Source organism: Microcaecilia unicolor, chromosome 4 (assembly GCF_901765095.1).
Source record: "Microcaecilia unicolor chromosome 4, aMicUni1.1, whole genome shotgun sequence".
Classification (NCBI taxonomy): domain Eukaryota; kingdom Metazoa; phylum Chordata; class Amphibia; order Gymnophiona; family Siphonopidae; genus Microcaecilia; species Microcaecilia unicolor.
This window is the reverse complement of record NC_044034.1, coordinates 262,701,470-262,723,777: the sequence shown is the minus strand read 5'-3', so window position 1 is coordinate 262,723,777 and position 22,308 is coordinate 262,701,470. Positions and strand designations below refer to the sequence as shown.

The following is a 22,308-nucleotide window of genomic DNA, read 5'->3' as shown; positions in this document are numbered from 1 at the left end:
TGCCGGACACTGGAAATGGCCCAGCATAGAATATCCGGCATCACCGCCGATCACAGGAGTTAGCCAGGCTAACTCCCACAGTCTGAACATCAGCCCCTATAAACTTAACTGGCCAGCACTGGATATTGACATAACTGGTTAAACTTGAGCCCCCCCCCCCCCCCCCCACCATAAAAAAACAGATATTCAATGCCAGTTATTCTATAGTGAGGGATAAAAATATTTCATCCTTTGTTGCTAATGAGTAGAGAAACAGTTAAGTGTACAGATGTAATTAAAAGTTGTCAGTGCTAATCAAATCAATGCTAACAACAAATTCATTCTTAATATAAAGGGGATTTAGCAGGTCTTTGAGGACAAAAATTAGCCAATTGGATTTCCTCACGAATGTCTATTCTGGAAATTATAATGTGAGAAGCAAAGATTTTATTATGTAAGGACATTTAAAGAGGATAAAAATTCCTCTGGCTTTAAACGTAAATCTGATATGATGTGATGCAAATATCAAAAGGCAAAAAAAAAAAAAAAATCTAAAACCCTTTTCTGGGAAGTGAACTTGCCTCCAGTAAACAAGTTTCCTTTTAAATGGGGTAATGCCACAGAAAGCCCATCCAGTGCCTTAAGTTATGTAACCTCATATGGTATTAAATGTGATGCTGAGATCGAGATATGAAACAACATAGCTAAGGGTAAGGAAATAATTTGACTTTATTAAAGGAAAGCTAGACAAATTAGCTTTAGACATCTGGCCTGTTGAACTAAAAAAGTTAACATGAAATGATACCAATTTCATAACATTTTCAGATTAAAAAACTAAATTCTTTTTACAAGCTGAATATCTCTATAAGACCAGCTCTCTTCGATATCTTTATTCACAACTATGCAAAAGGGCCCTGCATTAAAATATGATTGCAGGTGTCATGTCCCCTACCTCAATACAAGCGGCGTCCTCGGGCTGCGCGGGGTCCCATTGACACGCACACTTAACTGACACAGCCCTGAGCTATGTGTGTGTAGTTCTTCTCTGGGTTGGTTCAGAGAGACGGTGGTTGCAGGCTCCTTGTTTGCTTTGCTTCCGTGCACCTTTGTCTGCTCTCTCTCTGCCTGGCTTCCCTTTCCCTATCAGCTATGTGTGCTGACTGAGCTCTGGTAGGAACATTCTTTTTCTTCCCTTGCTTCTCTCCTTTTGGTTTCCCGGTTTTCTCCTCCTCCTGCTCTTATCCTATGGCTGTGCTCCTTCTCCCTGCCGGGTCCTGCTGATGTCAGACGCCAGCACTTTATTAGCTGAGCTCTTCCTGGACTCCATGCTTCGGCTTCTACTTTGGTAGGTGTTACTTGCCCTGTAGTTTGCTTCTTATCTACTTGTCCTTCGTTGCTGACTTTGCCTCTATCTGGATTACTCTCTAGCCTGCTGCCTGCCTACTGACTTTGCCTGTACCTGGATTACTCTCTTGCCTGCTTGCCTGCCTATTGACATTGCCTATACCTGGATTACTCTTTTGTCTGCTGCCTACCTAGAGATGCTGCCTGCTTCGGTATTATTCTCCTTTCTGCTGACCTCCTGGCAGAATCCATTGGCGCCCTTTTCTCGTCTCTCCACGTAAGTCCTGCCGGCCGCCTGCACCTGGGGGCTTAACCTAAGGGGAACAGTGGTCACCGCAGGTGAACCTTGGGGTTGCCCGGCCACCAAGCAGAACCCAGGTTCACTACATCAGACTCGGCAGCGCTCTACTTGGTACAAGAACTCACTCAGAGGACAGCAGGTAACCAAAAATCTATAATAGGATAGTGATTTTGGAAAGCTGCAATTTTCAAATGGAGAACCCCACAATACAAATATTGCAAGGCATTGTGGTTTGAACATGGTTTGGGAGTAGTTTGGGTAGACCAAAAATCTACACATGTATTCTCCATCTTACAATGGGAATACGTGTAAATTCAAACAGCCTGACCCATAATGGTAGTACCATGAGACTACCACTGGGGATCATGAGTGCCATTCTGATCCCAGTGCCAGCAAGGGCAGGAACAACTGGGGATCATTCCTGCTTGGCCTACCCTAGACTACCAGGGATGGGGCCTGTGGGGGTTGTATAGGGTGTCTCAAGGGGAGGGAAACCGCTTCTCTTTTTCCATTCAGGCCCCTTTAAGAATGCTCCCTGACAACATCGGGCCACACATTAGCAGCCCAACACTCCCAAGGAACAGAATAATACAGCTTGCAAGGTTTATCACAAGTTGCATTATTCCTGTTCCATGCGCGTCACTAACCTACAGTACTGTATTATCACAGGTTAGTGATTCCCACAGTAAACTAAGCTACAGTAAAATACCAACTTTTTCCGCACCTTTGTAACTACCCCATTAATTGTTACAGGGCCTGCAACATGAACTGTACCCAGAGAGGCTTTAAACCTTCCAAATATGCTCAGTGAGGACAAAAAGCAAAAAGGGCCATATTATAAACACACTAGTAAAAAAGGCCCGTTTCTGACACAAATGAAACGGGCGCTAGCAAGGTTTTCCTCGGAGTGTGTATGTTTGGGAGAGTGTATGTGAGAGTGACTGTGTGAGAGTCAGAGTGAAAGTGTGAGTGTGTGAGTGAGAGAGAGTGAGTCTGGGTGTGAGTGTGTTTGTGAGAGAGTGTGTGTGTGAGAATGAGAGTGTGTGCAAGTGTGTATGTGAGACACAGTGTGAGAGAGAGAGTGTGTGTGTGTGTGTGTGTGCGAGAGAGAGAGTGTGTGTGAGACACAGATTCTCTGTGAGAGTGAGTGTATGAGACCAAGCGAGTGTGTGAGTGACTGTGTGGCACATAGAGAGTGAATGTGATACAGTGTGAGACAGAGTGTGTGAGAGTCAGAGTCAGAAAGACATTGTATATGAGAGAGTGTGAGCCTTGCCCTCCCAATCCATGCCCATCTGTCCCCTGCCCCCTCCATTCATCCTTTTCCAGCAATTCCCCTCTCTCCCTGAGCCCTGCCCTGCAATCCATATCCATCCATGCCCATCTGTCCCCTCCATTCATCCCTATCCAGCAATTCCCCTCTCTCCCTGAGCCCTGCCCTCCCAATCAATGCCCATCCATGCTCCTCTGTCACCTGCCCCCTCCATTCATCCCTATCCAGCAATTCCCCTCTCTCCCTGAGCCCTGTCCTGCAATCCATATCCATCCATGCCCATCTGTCCCCTCCATTCATCCCTATCCAGCAATTCCCCTCTCCCTGAGCCCTGCCCTCCCAATCCATGCCCATCCATGCTCCTCTGTCCCCTGCCCCCTCCATTCATCCCTTTCCAGCAATTCCCCTCTCTCCCTGAGCCCTGCCCTCCCAATCCATGCCCATCCATGCTCCTCTGTCACCTGCCCCCTCCATTCATCCCTATCCAGCAATTCCCCTCTCTCCCTGAGCCCTGTCCTGCAATCCATATCCATCCATGCCCATCTGTCCCCTCCATTCATCCCTATCCAGCAATTCCCCTCTCCCTGAGCCCTGCCCTCCCAATCCATGCCCATCCATGCTCCTCTGTCCCCTGCCCCCTCCATTCATCCCTTTCCAGCAATTCCCCTCTCTCCCTGAGCCCTGCCCTCCCAATCCATGCCCATCCATGCTCCTATGTCCCCTGCCCCCTCCATTCATCCCTTTCCAGCAATTTCCCTCTCTCCCTGAGCCCTGCCATCCCAATCCATGCCCATCCATGCTCCTCTGTCCCCTGCCCCCTCCATTCATCCTTTTCCAGCAAGTCCCCTCTCTCCCTTCCATGACCCCCCCCTCGCATCCATGCTCCTCTCTCTCCCATGTCCCAGCCTGGCCCACCCTCTTCTCCCCCCCCCTTCACATCCATGCCCCCCCATCGCATCCATGCTGTCGTTTCTCCCCTGCCCTCCCTCTCCCATTGTTCAACTTTACTGCCCACCCTCTTCTCTCCCCCCAACATCCCTTTTTTTTTTTTTTTTTCTTTTTAAATTTACCTCGGTGGCGGTTCTGGCAGCACAGCGTCAGGGAAGGAGGCGGCGCTCCCGACGTCTAGCCTTCCCTTCGCTGTGTTCTGCCTTCTTCTGACGTCATCCTTGACGTCAGAAGAAGGCGGAACACAGCAAAGGGAAGGCTAGAGACGTCGGGAGCGCCGCCTCCTTCCCTGACGCTGCGCTTTGTTTTTTTTCCACCCTCGACGTCATGACGTTTGCCCTCGACGTCATGATGTTTGACATGAGGGCGGGGCAGAGACGGCTGGCTGGCTTCACACCATGAATCCACGAACCCTACAGCCAGGGAGTGTTTGAGTGGCTTCAGAACGTTGTCTTCAGAACGTTCACGGTGCGTTTTATTATATTAGATTTACATAATTAGCACACTTCTATAAAGTACAATAGCTATGTGCAAGGAAAACATGGCTCATTTCTGGATCATTTTCAGACGCTTCTCCAATTTTCTGACAGTTATTCAGGTTTTCTCAAACATTTTTTCTGCGCTTTTTTAATACACATAAATCAACGATACACCAGAAAAAGCCAAAGGTTAACGTGTGAAATTGATCTGCACATTAGGGCTCAATTCAATAACTTTGCGCCTCCAGTTAGGTGAACCAATGCCATTTGCTATGCGCCAATTCTATAAAGGCATCTGTGTGGCAAGATGCCATTACAGAATACTGGTTAAACCCAAATTGGCATTCCTAAAATAGGCATGACCATTTATGCCAGGTCAATGGCAGGGGCAAACAGGCGCTCTAAAGTGCACCATACAAAGCACGTAACTTATGGTATTCTAAAAGTTACACATGTAAGTTAGAGACACACCCATAGCTCACCAATGCTCCGCTCACATATATGACTCCCTTGCAGTTACAAGCTATAGCACTCGGATGCCACCTTATAGAAGAGTGCCTAGTGTGCTTATGTGCTTAACTACCAAGTGACGTAAATGATGCATAAGTAAAGGCACCAAGTTATAAAACTGACTTACATTTTAAGGTGTACTAACGAACCAAATGTGTACTAACAAATGCTCATTCCTACTAGCAAATGATCATTCCTAGAACACAGGAAGGTGTCACTTTCCATTGAAAAAATATATTCAAGGACAAAACAACATAATCCTGAAACATAAAAGTCAGCAGAAAGAAGTCATTTGGTTCACCCAGCTGCTCACTGTTGTCTGCCTATTATTTTATTTATTTGGATTTTGCTCACACTTTTTTCAGTAGTTGCTCAAGGTGAGTTACATTCAGGTACACTGGATATTTCTCTGTCCCAGGAGGGCTCACAATCTAAGTTTGTACCTGAGGCAATGGAGGGTTAGGTGACTTGCCTGAAATCACAAGGAGCAGAAGTGGGATTTGAACTGGCCACCTCTGGATTTCAAGAACGGTACTCTAACCACTAGGCCACTCCTCCACATGATGTCACAAACCCTTTCTTGCTCTGTAGACTTCTTCTTTTGTCACTTTTTTTTTCTTTCCTATATGAGCTTGAATTCTGTCACTTTTTGGCTTTTACAACCTCATTTGGAAGCCAATTTTAGCTGTTTACCACACAGATTCTCATATTCCTTATGAGCTGCCTTCAGTTTCACATGATGATTTCTTGTCTTTGACCTTTTCATTCTATCGCAATCACGAGTCCTTTTACAAAGGTGAACTAGAGGTTTTAGGGCGCGCTAATCAGCACGCACTAAATGCTAGTGACGCCTAGAGAAATATATGGGAAACTCTAATGTTTAGCATGTGCTTATTTTTAGCACATGCTAAAAACGTTAGTGTGCCTTTGTAAAAGGACCCCTTACTTCTTTCTGATACTTTATTGAAGTCTACTGGGTAGTTGAATGTTTTTGTATCATATCTCCCCTTTCCATTCTTTCTTCTAGAAATTAAGGGTCTGATATTCAGTACTATTTAACAGGTTAGAAACAGCTAAGCATTAATATTTCAACATAGCTTGGGTCCACCTGTCTGCAATGCACTTTGCCCACCACTAGACTACTCCAGGGACCTGCATGTTGCTCTAATGGACCTGAGCATAATATCTGAGGCTGGCATAGAGGCTGGTAAGTAATGTTTTTAATCACATTTTTTGTGGGGGGAGGGAGTTAGTGACCACTGGGGGAGTAAGGAGGGGTAATCTCTTATTCCCTCCAGTCATCTGGTCATTTAGGGCACTCTTTTGTGCTTTATTTGTTATAAAAACAGGTCTAGCTCAAAATGTCTCAGTTTTAGTCCTGGACAATTTTGTTTTGTTCCATTATGGCAGAAAAACGTCCAAGTGTTAGGGACGTCCAGATCTCGCCCTTAACACAACCACTTGTGATCTGAACGCACTTCTGACGGACTTCATAGAAAAGCATCTAAAAATTGGTTTCAAAGATACCAATTTGGATGTTTTTGTGAGAAAAATGTCCAAAAGCTGCTTTATGCCACTTTTTAGATGTTTTTCTCTTTCGAACATAAGCCCAATGGCCAGTTAACTTAACTGCCTCTCTCAGCCAGCAAAAAAAAAAATGCAGATATTCACTTCCGGTCTCCAGAAATGGCCCAGCATTGAATATCTGGGGTCAGCGCCACTGCACTGCCTGCCACTGGCTGAATATTGGGAGGTTAGTTCTTAGTTCCTTTACCCTCTTTATGCATGCACAACATTGGTAGCCCTCTGAGTTTCTCTGCCTTGTCAATTTGGTGTGGTTTTAGAAGTGAAGAAAGCTCTCAAGTCGTGGCTTCATAAAGGTCTAGTTGTGAGGTGTTATTGCTTCACCTTTTCTACCACTGGTACCTCCCTTTACGCACCCAAGTAAACTGTTAGCTTTCTCAACACTGACTGGCTATAATGAGGTCAGCAGCTCTTTCCTCTTTTGTGACTGTGTTTTTCACCTCCAAAAAGGTATTTAGCCCATGGTTATCTACATTCCCAAATGCATGATCTCGCATTTTATGGATTAAAACATAGTTATCATACTATTGACCATGATTTCATGGTATCTTTTCTCTCATCGCCAGCTTTTGGCATGCCTAATCTGTTGTGAATTTTCATATCATCTGCAACCAGACATACTATCCCTTCTAACCCTTCCCCAACGGGGAACAAGACTGCAGCTATCACTGACCCTTGTGGTGCCCACCAGTCATTTTGTCTTTACAGAATGAGCCCCATTGAGTTCCACTCTGAGTATTGTTGCTCAATCAACTTCTCAACCAGTTTATAATTCTTGTTCCAATGCACAAACTGGTTAGCTTGCCCACAGGTCTAAGTGGAACAGTATCAAGGGATTTACTGAAAGCCAGGTAGGCCATATCTATTGGGCTCCATGATGTACGATTCTGAACACTTCATCAAAAAATCCAAATAGACCTATTCTACTGTACCCCACAACCTTCTATGCTGGTCACTTCACTCCCCTGGTCTATTATTCTGACCACACCATCAACGAAATCAATCAAGTTTACTTGGCAAGATATTTCCCCGGCAAAATCGTACTACCTATAATCCTGAAACCCAATGATAGAATGGAGGTTCAAGATTAAATATAAGGAAAATGTCTGTATGAGATGGCGTTGGATCCCTGGTCCAGTCAATCAGCAGATAGTATAGGCCAATACTATGACAGAATCTAAGAATGAAATAGATAGGGAGAACAGTGATAAGAACAGGGTTAAAGTTGGGTAAAAGTCATGAGTAGGGCAGCATTAAGGGTGTGCATTTGTTAGTGTGCCTTAAAAATGCAGTGTTCCTTAAATTAATTTAGCACTAATCAATCAACTTAGCACTACTTAATTCATTGGTTAGGTTAAATATTCCCTATTAAAATGAATTGTAGGAAAGTAACCCAAAAAATACCTAAAAATTGGGAGACATTTTCTCGAAAAAATGAAAACTAACCCAAATGTTCTTGTCTACACACATCCCTAGCAGACATGGATGTTGGTTTAAGTATGGAAATTTGTGTGCTCAGTACACCTATGGCCCTGTTTACTAAGGCGTGTTAACATTTTTAACGCACCTACAATTAACGTGAACGCTAACCGTGTAGGCGCCTATAGGGATATTGCAGGCACATACATGGTTAATGCGTGTACATGGTTAACAAGCGTTAAAAATATTAACGTGCCGGAGGTAGATCCAAGATGGCGTCATGAAAGGACGTGAGGATCAGAGCTCCCGAGTTCCTGGTCGATCGAACGCCAGTTTCCCTAATTAACATCATGGGGAAGCGAAAGGGGAAAGCTAAAGCTTCTACCTCCCTGAGCTTAGCTGGGAACCCCGCTGAGCGCCAGACCGTCATGGAGTCTTACGGAGTAACGGTCCTCCGTGAGCGACAACCTGGTTCTGCAGGGTCCGCGTTTGTTCAAGCGGACCATAGCATTGAGGGAGTATCGTTGAGTCCTCCCCCGAATACAGCCCCTCCTCGACCAGGAGTAACTATGAACACGACGGAGGCACAGGAGACCGGAGCGATTGGTGGAACGCCGCCCCTGGTAACTGTGCTGGGAGCTCCCGTTGTATTCTCGACGCCAACTAGTTTTACTACGGAAGAAGTGTTCTCTTCGTCTCTAGCTGGCGAGACGACTCCTGAAGGACACCGAGGAAAAGTTAAACCGGCTGTAATAACGCTTGAAGCGCTCTGGGACGCAATTCAAGGTATCCACACCTCTTTACAATCTATTTCTAACTCTTTTGGGGGGTGAAATAACTGATTTAAAGGAAAAACAAAACAATATGGCTGAAAGAGTTCAGAATTTGAAGACAGAACTTACTAATTCTCAAAATTTATCAGCAACTCTAATCAAGGAACGAGACATTTTTGCTCGCAAAATTGTTTACTTAGAAAATCAAAGTTGTAGGAACAACCTGAGATTTATTAATTTCCTGAAGTCTCCTTTAATTGCCCCTTTGGATATGCTGAGAAAATATTTTCTAGATACTGGGGATCCCAGCGACAGCTTTTCCACCTGTCGCTAGGGCCCAGTACATAACCGGAATAAAGAACACAGTTGGACAATCTCGGACCTAGACTTGACCCATTTCCTGGAAAGTTCCTTGGATATAGTGACTGAATGGACTACACTTTTAGTCACTTTCGCATTAGAAATGGACAGAAACAACGTTTTCCGGACTTATTTTCGCCATATAAATACGGAATTTCTGGGTTCAAGGGTTCAGATTTTTCCAGATCTAGCCAGAGACACTCAGAAAAAAAGAAGGAAATTCTTGTCTTATAAGACTAGAATTCCAATTAAAATTCCCATGTAGATGTCTAGTGTCACTAAATGAAAATAATTATGTTTTCTTTGAACCCTTAAAATTGTTACAATTTATTGAGGCACAAGAAAGTGTGGGTAACCCTTTAACTGCCTCCCAGTGAGAAAAATGCTACTATGTAGGCTATCAGGGTTATGTCTGCTCTTGAAATTTCATCTTTACATATTTTCCTGTACTTTTTTTTCCTAGTACTTGGATCTTCTACTGATTTGTGGACAAACAGTTTAGAGAAATATTTCCTTTTAATTACTTGTTTTGATTATTATATTTCCTGTTTTTTCAATACATTTATGTTGATATGTAAATGTAAAAAGATATATATAAATAAATAAATTTAAAAAAAAAACATTAACGTGCCTATAACGCCGCTTAGTAAACAGGGCCACTAGAATGATAGCGGACCAAAGTGGGAAGGCAACAAAACTCACATAGATAAAGACCAATGCCCTTCTATAGCTTATATGTCCTTGGCCTGAGCAATAAAGAAAGGTTGGGTGAGACAACAGCTCCTTACCTCTCACCATCTACTGTGTGAGTAGCCTTTTGCTGCACTAATATTTTATTTATTTATTGGGATTTATTAACCACCTTTATGAAGAGATTCACCCAAGCTGGTGTACAGCAGGTGCAGTTTAACATATCAATAGTAAAATGACCAAATAAAAGCATAAATACAATCAATGAGGTAATCTTGGAAATGGCAAATTGAAACCAAATAGGACCAACATGATACTGTATCAGAAATACAAACATTTAACAGCACTGTAGAATAATCATACAACAGAAATATGATAAAATGCCAGCAGAATACAAATGATGCCATAACAGAGAGCACGGAAGAACATTCATATAACATATATATGATATGCATGATGTCAGCACAATACAAATGAAACAGATTATAGACATGCATTAGAACATTCAAATAACAGATACGATGCTAATGTTGTTATACAATGCAAAGAAACATCTTACTGTATAGCCAAGGGGGCAAGTGCAGTTGAGATATATAGATGGGGACAAGGCGGTTAGTACAAAGTCAGTTGGGATAAATAGATGTTTTGGTGTTCGGAAGTACAGCCTTTAGCCTTTCTATGAGTTCGATAAACCAGTGCTCCTGAAATACATGAGCATAACCATACTCTGTACAGACCGACTGGGATCTAATTAAGTTCAAAGAGAGCAACACAAGACTGTCAGCCATGCAACCCATTATTTCGCGGCTATATCTGCAGGAGCAGTGATGAAAGGACCCAAATTAATTGTATCTGAACTTTCTCTTCTAGAAAGGGAGCAATATAACATTTCCTGTATTACTGATAAGCTTAGCCTTGCAGTGCAACTTGGTAATCACAAATTCCAAAACTCTCTGGTATCCCATATATACAACCTCCATAAACCAAGGGAATCAAAGTCAATCACAATAAAAGAAGTCTATAATAATGCTGATGAACAGTGTAATCATTCAAACATCAAATATCTAAGGTCCTCAGAAGCACAACTTACCCATGAAGATAACCAGTTGTATAGGTGAGTTATATTTCTGAGGGTCTTAGATATTTGCTATTTGAATGATTATACTGTGCATCAGCATTATTGTAGACTTCTTTTATTGTGATTGACTTTGATTCACTTGGTATGACTCAGCAGTACCAAAGTCACAAAATTGTAAGACTAATAGGTGCCCTTGTGCTATTCACAAAAGGACTCATAACCATTTCACTGCTCTGTTTATAACTCTCCAACTCTCCGAGGTAAAGGGAGCCAAGAAAAGGCTGAATGCATAAAGAACTCAATCATCATTTCAGCTGCTCAAGGGAACTGAGAACAGATTACATAGCAGAGACTGTCTGCAACAATGCATTCCTTACTTTGCTCCGATAACTGTAAGGGAAGAGAGAAAATAAAACAGACCCATATACAATGGTTTCCAGCTCAACAACCTCTGATGAGGAATGCAATCCCGATACTGGAACAGACTGGTTTCAAACTCAGAACTACAGTGATTTCATGGTAAGAATCCTGAAAGGTAACTTTAAAACAATACAGGAAGGTAAGACCTTTGAAGTCAGAATGATTAACTATTTTGACACCCACCAGACAGGACATAACAAAGATCTGGGTTTTCTAGCCCATTATAAACCATAAAATTGTACTGCTTTGTCACCCTCCTATCTCCATGCATATCTCCCTGTCCCTCATCCACCCAACTCTTCCTGTCTCTCACCTATCCACCCCCATCCTGTTAGACTGTCGCTGAAATGCTTTGATGTTTCACTTATATATACTGTCATCTACCAACATTTGCTTATTTCCGATCTGACGAAGAAGGGCAATGTTCGAAAGCTAATCAAGAAATGAATTATTTATATCCAATAAAAAAGGTATCATCTTATTTTCTTTTCCATGTTTTATTTTGTTTTATTTCTATTGATACCTTAAAAAGTGGACTAACATGGCTACCACACCCCCAAACTCAGAACTACAATCTGCAAAAGCAGGCGGGATGAAGGAGAGCACAGCTGTCACACATCTCTAATAAAGGCTTTTACTAAAGCTACCTGGGAGGGTGTGTAGATTTGGAACCATGGAGAGTGGGTGGGGGGGGTCCTGTTTCAGTATCACATCCTATATAATAAAACGCACCTCCAACATTCCGAAGCTGACAGCATGGCTGAGGTATTCCTGCTCTCTATATCCATCTCCTGAATTGACATCACGTACTTCCGGGTTCGTCACAAGCAGAAGTGACCAACCACACGAGGTTTCTCGGCTTCAGAATGTTGGAAGTGCATTCTATTAAATAGGATTGGTCAGTTCCTTGAAGCACAGCCAGAGCTCAGCGTCCTGCACAGTAACGCTCAGACACCAGAGAGAGAGAGAGGGGGGGCCTGATACCAGAGAGAGGGAGGGAAGGCGGGCCTGACACCAGATGGGGGGGGGAGGTATCTCTGTCACACACACACTCCCTCACACACTCTCTCTCTCTCACAGTCAATGTCTTTCTCTCTCTCACTCTCACACACTGTCTCTCACACACTCTGTCTCACACTGTATCACATTCACTCTCTATGTGTCACACAGTCACTCACACACTCTCTTGGTCTCATACACTCAGTCTCACAGAAAGTCTGTGTCTCACACACACTCTCTCTCTCTCTCGCACACACAGTATCTGTGTGAAACACTCTCTCTCTCTCTCTCTCTCACACTGTGTCTCACATACGCACTTGTACACACTCTCATTCTCACACACACACTCTCTCTCACAGACACACTCGCACCCAGACTCACTCTCTCTCACACACACAGTCACTCTCACATACACTCTCTCAAACATACACACTCTGAGGAAAACCTTGCTAGCGCCCGTTTCATTTGTGTCAGAAACGGGCCTTTTTTACTAGTTTTCAATAATGAGGGACAGGCAAGTTCTACAAAACTCCAGGTAGAGAATGACACGGGGACAAAGTTTGTCCCCATTCCCGCCCCGTGGGTTCTGTCTCCATCCCTAACCTGTCCCCACAGGTTCTGTCTCCATCCCAGTCCCGTTCCCCTGTCCCTGCCCCCGCAGCTGTCCCTGTGTCATTCTCTAACTCCAGGGAACCTAATGATTAAAAATATGATATTGAGGCGCCACTCCAAACTGGCAGCAATGCGGTTGAAGGGAATAGTGCTCTATCACAAAGGCATAACATAGTCTACACACCTACAACCACTTCATGGGCCTGTTACATCTATTTAAAATGGAAGTCTGAAATCAGAGGAGATTTTAAATGCAATTCTACAGCTAGAGCAAGATATCATAAATGTATCTCTCTTCTTAATGAATGAGCCTTTTGAGGCTTCCAAGCTCAAGTGTTAGCATCTCATTCCACAGCAACCTGAAACCTGAACCACTATCACCATGAAATATCTCAAATATGTAATCTGTTCCTGCACACTCAGTTTCTCTTTCCACTTTGGTTATCATGTTCCACATTCCACTAAAAGACAAATGTATTAAAGGATTTCATTTGGACTTTTTTCTATCTCTCTCGTCTTTTATCATGACTGACCATCTTGTCTGTGTGCACCAATACAATTCCTTTCTAGAGCAACTTTTGTAGTGCTAGCAGCCGTGTGACAATGAGGAAACATTTTTCGTTCACTGTGCCACCTTTCATCTGACCATAAGAACATAAGCATTGCCATACTGGGACAGACTGAAGATCCATCAAGCCAGCGTCCAATCCAGGTCACAAGTACCTGCCAAGACTCATAAAGAGTAAATCATTTCATTCTGCATATCCCAGCAATAAGTAGTGAATTTTCTCAAGTGGCTTATAGACTTTTCTTTTAGGAACTTATCCAAAACATTCTAATCCTGCTAAGTTAACTGCTTTTTACCACACTCTCTGGCAATGAATTCCAGAGTTTAATTACACATTGAATGAAGAAATATTTTCTCTGTTTTGTTTTTGTTCCATGTCATTCAGGGGAGCGACTGTAAGCGGGCTTACCGCTCACTCTTCCGGGACTACCGCCAGCCCAATGTGGCCACCAGCAGTAGTCCCGACCCGAGTGTGTGCCATTTCCAGCAGAAAAAGACAATTCCTGGAAATGACTTGTGCGACGATAACCCGGTGGTAATCGGGCATCGTTGTGCACTGCCCGGTTACCGGCAGGTTAGCACGGGAGCCCTTATTGCCACCTCAATGGGTGACGGTAAGGACTCCCTGCCACATGGCCATGCGGTAAGAATTCTCCGATTAAGAGCGAGATTTTCTAAAGAGCACTACTGAATTAGTGTGTGCTAACATGCATTGATGTATGTTACATTACCACAAGTCCCATTGAGGGGCATAATCGAACGTGAACGCCCATCTCCATGGGCGCCTATCTCTGAGGACGGGTACGCAAAGGGGCGGGACAGACCGTATTTTCGAAAAAGATGGGCGTCCATCTTTTGTTTCGATAACACGGTTTGTGCCGGGCAAATGCATCGCATTTGGGCGAATTTGAGCTGGGCGGTATCGGTTTTCAGCGATAATGGAAACCGAAGGCGTCCAGCTCAAAAACAAAAAAAATCCAAGGCATTTGGTCGTGGCAGGGGCCAGGATTCGTAGTGCACTGGTCCCCCTCACATGCCAGGACACCAACCGGGCACCCTAGGGGGCACTTGGAACAATTTAAAAAAAACATTAAAATACCTCCCAAGTCCATAGCTCCTTTACCTCGGGTGCTAAGCCCCCCAAATTGCCCCCAAAACCCACTGCCCACAACTCTACACCATTACCATAGCACTTATGGGTGAAGAGGGGCACCTAGATGTGGGTACAGTGGGTTTTGCGGGCGATTTGGAGGGCTCCCATTTACCAGCACAAGTGTAACAGGTAGGGGGGGATGGGCCTGGGTCCACCTGCCTGAAGTCCACTACACCCACTAACAACTGCTCCAGGGACCTGCATACTGCTGTGATGGAGCTGGGTATGACATTTGAGGCTGGCATACAGGCTGGCAAAAAAAGTTTTTAAAGTTCTTTTTTTTGGTGGGAGGGGGTTAGTGACCACTGGGGGAGTCAGGGTAGGTCATCCCCGATTCCCTCCGGTGGTCATTTGAGCAGTTGGGGCACTTTTGGGGGACTTGTTCGTAAAAAAAAAAAAAAAAGGGTCCAGAAAAAGTGACCCAAATTCTCTCTTCTGGCGTCCTTCTTTTTTCAAATATCGGCTGAGCGCCGATAAACACACCCCAGTCCGGCCTTCAGCACACTTCCAGCACGCCCCCGTCAACTTTGTCCGTTCCCGCAACAGACTGCAGTTGGAGACGCCTAAAATCGGCTTTCGATTATACCGATTTGGGCGCCCATTGGGTCGAAATATGGGCGTCTTTCTCTTTCGAAAATAAGCTGGATTGTCTCCTAATGGAATGACCTGGGAGGTGCCTAGTACTTAAGGGTGCGTGTTACAGAATACTATCAGTTACACACCAAACTGAAAGCAGTTAGGCCTGAGCATTAACACCAGCCTTTCAGCTAGCCTCATGCCTAAAGTTAGGCATGAACTTAGGTCTTACACTAGTATTTATAAGGGCAATTATATGCGTAATTCCTGATATAGAATTCATGCTTTGTGCTTATCATCCCAGTGTCTCTCTTTATGCAACAGGGGGTGGTGGGAACTCATTTTAGTAAATCTAGCCCTAAATTTGTTTGAACTATAGTGCACAGGTGAATAAAAATTAAATAAAAACTGATAGAGAATTCAAATGTGAATGTTATATCATGCAGTCAATGAGCCCACTATACTCCCACACGTTCCGCTTTTACGTAAAGGCTACAATGCACACTGCCAGAATGAAAGAAGCCTCTGTTACAGATACCTTTCCTTTTTTTTTAAAGCACTGTGATATCTCAGGAGTTGAAATTGCAACGTTCTTGTAAGAGACATTTCTTCCCCTAAGAAGCATCTGTCATTGTACACAAATGGATTTCCTTCCAGATCAGGAAATGGTTCCAGCATCTCGATGAGATATTCACAGATACCAGAAACAATCTCAGTCAGATGTTCAGCTTTAAAAGAAAATCTCAGTTCCCTTATTTTTATCCTCCTCTCCCATCAAATGAAAGCCAACAGTGCAATAGCAGCAGGAATCCATCCTTAGCATTTTGATAACAATCTGGGAAGTCCTTCTTCCAAGTACAAGCTGTTGCTCTCTACCCTCACTGCAGTACGGGTCCTTCTAATCACACACAGCAGAAATGCTGATCATTTTAAAGCTTGCCAAGGCTTACAATCATTTTACTGAACAAACAGGAAATGCCAAGAAATGCCACCTGAAGTTACCATCTGCACATGTGGACATATAGCATTAAAGCCACAAACTGTACTTAAAAAAGTGACAGCAGTGGTAATTTCTTGTAGGGGTCATGCCAGGTTGCTAACCTGGAACTTTTTTGAACTTGTTTCCTTTTCATCATTGCAGCTGGAGTGAAAGATGGCCCCCATTCTGGCCCAGAGATGGTACCTTCATTTATTTTTAGAAAATTACAACCGAGAGAGACTGATGCTTTCCTGACTTGATTTCATCAAGAAAGTCAAGCTGAAGAGCCATTTCTGTATGGCAACTGTACCAGAGAGGTACAGATGAGAAAAAAGCTACGGTGACAAGGGTGGAAGGGAACAAGAAGAGCTGCCACTTCTGCCCGTGCAAATTCTGCCTAGCAACTATAGAATTCACCCAGGAGAAACCACCGGAGTTCATGTATCTAGGAGTGTCCTAAAAGTCATAAGAACTCTCAAGCTTTATCCAGATTATGGTTGGGTGGCTTGCAATTGTGTTGATAGAAGCAAAAGATTTGCCTTCATGGAAAGGTACCATTTCCTGTATTGACACAATCAAAAAAGTTTTATTTTAGTAAAGTTTACCCTTGGAACACTATCCACTGGGTGGAGACTGTTCTGTCAGAGTCCAAGTGTGCAAACTTTAGAAGTGAATCTTTTCTCCCCATTTGTAAACAGACCTGCAATACAGCCTCCCATTAATACAGAGGACACCGGAGGGGCGCTAAAGTGGAAGGCATCACACATCATATGATCAGAAAGTGCAGTATTTCTCCATAGTACTGTCCAACAAACGGGATCTACAAGTAACACAAGTAACACATCTTAAATTCATACACAGAACCAGAATTTATAGCAAAGCCATGAGTGTTTTATGATTTATACTAGTAAAACATGCCCGTTTCTCACACAAATGAAACGGGCGCTAGCAAGGTTATCCTCCGAGTTCCAGCTTGGCCCCCTCCCTCCCCCCCTCTCATCCGAGTTCCAGGCCCCCCTCCTTCTCCTCTGAGTTCCAGGCTCCCCTCTTCTCCGAGTTCCAGGCCTCCCTCCCTCCCTCTCTCTTTCTCCTCTGAATTCCAGGCCCCCCTCCCTCCCTCTCCTCCGAGTTCCAGGCCCCCGCCCTCCCTCCCTCCCTCTCCTCCGAGTTCCATGCCCCTGCCCTCTCTCCCTCTCCTCTGAGTTCCAGACCCCCTCTCCTCCTCCCCCTCCCTCTCCTCCCCCTCTCCTTCGAGTTCCAGGCCCCCTCCCTCCCAGCTCCTGGCCACCTCTTCTCCCTCTCATCCGAGTTCCAGGCCCCCTCCTTCTCCTTCGAGTTCCATGCCCCCCTCTCCTCCGAGTTCCAGACCCCCGCGCCTCCCTCCCTCTCTCTCTCTCCCCTCCGAGTGCAAGCCCAACCTGCGTTGCCCGCCCTCTTCTCCCAGTTCTCTGCCTGCCCCTCACCTTCCTGCGTGCCGCCCAGAATTTAAAAGTTCTTACCTCGGGGTTCAGCAGCAGCAGTGAAAGGCGAGCAGGCACGGCGCTTCAGCCTGCTTTCCCTTCTGTCTCAGCTCTGCCTCTGTTCCTAAGCTGCACACACAAATCTAGTTATATTCTGGATTTGTTTGCGCAACTTAATTAACAAGCATATCAGTGCCGATAATTGCCACTTAATCAATTAGTGAAACTAATTAGCATTAATTAGAATTCACATGCAGAACTGTCTAAGCGTATTCTATAATGTGATGTGCGTAAAGCATAAATTCTAAGTCACATAGTTGAAAAGGGGAAGGGCTATTGGGCATGGAATGGGCGAGTCATGGGCGTTTCTCAAATCTATGCGCATTGTTGTAAAATACACCCGTTCCACACATGATTTAGGCTTCAGCATTCACACCAAGTTTTACTTGGCATAACTGACTGCAACTAAATTTAGTCGTGTGGATGGGCACTTGGTGTATTCTATAAACCATGTGGACATTTAGGCTTATTCTATAAAGTACGGCTAAATTTAGATGTGCTTTACAGAATATGCCTAGGTGTATTTCATTTCAGTGCAGATATTTTAGCTGTGATATACAATCTAGTCCAAAATGTACAAACTTTACCTGACCCAGATAGTCTGAAAAGATATTTCAGTAAAGCAATTAACAACTGTTTGTGTTTCTAATGGTGGGGCTTCTCCTCAATTATCTGTTTTTCTTTTTCACATCCCCCAGTAAATTTCCATAAAAACTACCTCTCGTTCTCTGACACATGGTGAATTGATATGAATAGATGTCTTCTAATTCAAGGTGGTGTGCAATCCTTGTTTAACTTTCCAACAAGCTCACGTTCTCCTTTGCTTTTGAGGGATCCTTGGCTGACATATGCCACCCCATGCGCTACAGGGGAAATAATAGGCTTCGATGAATACCTTGGAAGGGGATGGCGGTGTGTGCGGCATAATTAAATCCACTTCACTGGATTGCTTCAGTACAACATTAATTGCATATTTATGCACACCTGGAAGCAGTTCTTCTGTCAATCACTAGCTGACAATTGGTTAATGATATTAATTAAAAACAAAGAGCATCAAACTAAATCATTTGAAAAAAGAAGTATTAAAAAAAACCCTACAATAAAAACGCATAAGGTTATCACAGAGACATGTGTTCACTAAAGCTGACAACAGTTTATCGACTGGCAAACAGAGCTGCATCAACAGTATAGTCAACCATGTTGTACATTTTCTCTGTTCTTTTTAGAGGGGGGGGGGCTGTAGTTCCTATAAATAAAACAAACAGAACATAACGAATGTTCATAGACACTTTCCTTTCAAAGTCTGGCTATGTGTATTTTCAAAAATTCATATCCCTGACACTGGCCACATTTTGTCTCACCAGCTACTTCCTAGGGGGAATCCTGGTTTCTATGTTTACTTAAGACACATCTAATTACTTTATACAATATAAAAACAATCGTGCCCGTTTCCAGTGTCATAAGAGCAGATGCTCACTGCAGGCATGGGATGACATAGTAACATACATAGTATATGACGGCAGAAAAAGACCTGCATGGTCCATCCAGTCTGCCCAACAAGATATTGGCTTAGGAAGCCTGTGGACAGAATGCAGAAAACAAGCCAATGGGTGACGCTGGGTGTAGAGAGGTGAGGCAGACAGACAGAGGATGGAGGAAGCTGCGAATGCCTGACGTGGACCACTGGAGGAAGCCGCGTGTGGTTGACACACAGACTTTGGAACCCAAGACAGCTCAGGCTGCGATGCACAAGGGGGACAAATGAAGAGAGTGTGAGATGGAAGGGAGGGGGAGGGAATTATTCCTGATTCTGTGCAGTGCATCCCATTTATTTATTAGGATTTGTTTACTGTCTTTTTGAAGAAATTCACTTGAGGCAGTGTAAAGCAAAAATAAGTTGAACATAGGCAATAGATAATTATAGCAGTAAAAATATACAAATAACAGCATATAGTATGGTACAATACACTACTTACAATGAAACATCTTAATAGACAGCATAGGGTGTAAGCAGAGGTGGAACATAAACATCAGGGTAGTCCAACCTTTTCCTGTCAGGGGCCACATTTTATATGTTTTTAATATTCAGAGGGACAAAACTCGTACCGTCTATTTTGCCGCATATCTCATCAAATAGTGGCAAAATATGACAGTGCATCGTCCCCTCCCCAGCTTTTCCCAGTCTCACTCTTGTTCATGTAACCCCCCTCCCCCAGCCTTCACTCGGTCTCTCTCTCATGTAACCTCCCCATCCTTCAGCCAGTTTCTTTCCCCTCACTTGGTTTCAGCTGCAGAAGAAAACAGTGGTATTCCTGCTTCTCCAACACAACTTGGCTCTCTGCAAGCTTTAGCCACGCAGTGCCAGAAGTTCAGGTTAGTCTTGCGGTTTCAATTCTTGCGAGACTTGAAACCATGAGATCAACCCAAGCGTCCGGCACTCCATGACTCATGCTTACAGAGATCCGAGTCGCGGATGGGAATCAGAATCCCACTGTAAGAACTACAAGAATTGCTAAGCTTCTGAGTGCCAGATGAAAGCACTTGGTGGGCCGGGTTCTGGCCCGTGGGCGGTAGGTTGGACAAGCCTGATATGGATAGATAAGATAGGGTTAGTCAGAAAGGTTTATGAATGTAATCTCACCTAGGGTAGAACTGGATAAGCAAGTCCTACTACAGTAAGTACAGACTGGTGTTGGTCCTCTTTTATTTGTGAATAGCTAGTTGCTTCTTCCAAAAAAAACTTGGCTCCCAAAATAGAATGCTTATAATAACATAGTAAATGAAGGCAGATAAAGATTTGTCTGGTCCACCCAATCTGCCCAACAAGGGGGCCAGAGTTCTACCTGCCACTCCATGACATTTTATAAACTGAAACTAGTTAGAAGATTGAAGGATTAATCATCATCTGTTAATTTCAGGACTGTAGTCCAAAGTTTGATCATCCCACATTTTTAAAAAATCTTTATTTATAAGTTTTTAGAATAATAATAATAATAATACACATTTGTGTAAGAAATGAACAAGCTCCATATGGTATATCCAATTAATCATCAAACATTTTCAAAGACTAAAATAAAAGCAACAAACCAAAAACAAAAAGCAAAAAAAAAAAAAAAAAGTAGCAGTAGGTTAACAGAGAATAAAGCAGAACAGTATGAGCATATGATTAAAAGGAATTGATTTTACCTAATAAAGCTACACGCAAATATCACTTAACATAGTTGTCTACCAATGATCATGTTTTATGGAAGGACAAAATATGACCATATTTTATGGCAGCTATTTCCTCATAACGCCTATATGAACAGAGCAAATTCCACCATTCATGAAATGAGACGGATTATTATTATTATTCCTGATTCTGTGCAGCACATCTCATTTATTTATTAGGATTTGTTTACTGTCTTGTTGAAACAGACTGCTTTTGGGGTTTTTGCAGAGAATGTTTAAATCTTTGCAGGTAGCACAGAATGCAATGGCTCAGATTATAAGTGGTAAATCTTGATTTGATCATATTTCTCCTGTGTTGTAACAGCTACACTGGCTCCCCATTGAGTAAGAATTCAATGTAAGATTTTGTTGCTTGTTTTTAAAGTTTTGTTTGTGTAATCAAGTTTCAGCCATTATTGCTTCCACCTTGAGGATGTATCAACTAGTAAGGTCATTGAGATCTGCTCAGAAGTATTTGTTAGACATACCATTGTTTCACTATGTTAGACTAGACGTTGAGCCCGTTAAAATGGGCTATTGGATTGCCGCTGCCCCCTCCCCCCGAGGTCGCCGCTGGCCCCTCCCCCCCCCCACGAGTTTGCCACTGCCGGTATCCCCCCCCCCCCCCGAGTCGCCGACGCCGGCCCATCTCTTCGCTATTCAATTTACATCTCCGGAGCAGGCAGATCAGCTGAGCTCCCGTCGGCCTTCCTTCTCTGCCTGTGTCTCGCCCTCGTGTGACATCATGTCGGCGAGGGCGGGACACAGGCAGGGAAGGAAGGCCAACGGCAGCTCAGCTGATCTGCCTGCTTCAGAGATGTAAGTTGAATAGCGAAGAGACGGGCCGGGTGGAGGGGTGACGGCGGCGGCAACTCCGGGGGGGGGGTGTACCAGTGGCGGCAACCTCGGGGGGGGGGGAGCGGTGGCGACCTCACCGGTTCCCTCCCCTTCACGCAGTTTCCCTCTCTGTCCCGCCCCCCCCCCCCCCCCCGTCATCACATATTGATGCGGGGGCGGGACAGAGAGGGAAGTCTACTGTGCATTTGCGAGTGAGTACGGTCACTCGCCGTTTATATGTTTGATTGGATATGTATAGAGCAACCATATTTTATATTGCTGGACCAAGGTTGTAGAACAGATTTCCTGCACAGCTAACAGCTATAAAGAGCATCAACGATTTTAAACAAATACTTGAAGACTTTTCTTTTTCAACAGACTTTTAGTTGGCTATTGAAGTGATTTTATTCTAGAATATTTTTATGGGATGATGTAATAGGAAGCAGTGGTCCAACAGTCTGTCTTTTTATTTTATTGTTCCCTGCAAAGAATGGTAGATTGGATGGGTTATAAATTTCTAAATAAATGCATTAATAAGCTGCACTTTCTCAAGATCCCTGTGCACCTCAGTTGCAGCATCTTCTATAGCACAAGCTCTGAGATTTCTTATACTGTCTAGGATACCTCCTGTTAACTGAACTCTTTTGGCTGTACTGCACCTTAGCAAGACAATCTCCTCTCCTCTCTTTTCCTTTA

General features: G+C 43.8%; 1 protein-coding gene across 1 annotated transcript in view; it reads right to left on the bottom strand.

The window, feature by feature from the left end:
* Window positions 1–22,308, bottom strand: part of SH3RF3 (SH3 domain containing ring finger 3) — a 793,875-nt gene that overhangs the window by 732,735 nt on the left and 38,832 nt on the right. The gene's annotated exons all lie outside the window — the stretch shown is intronic.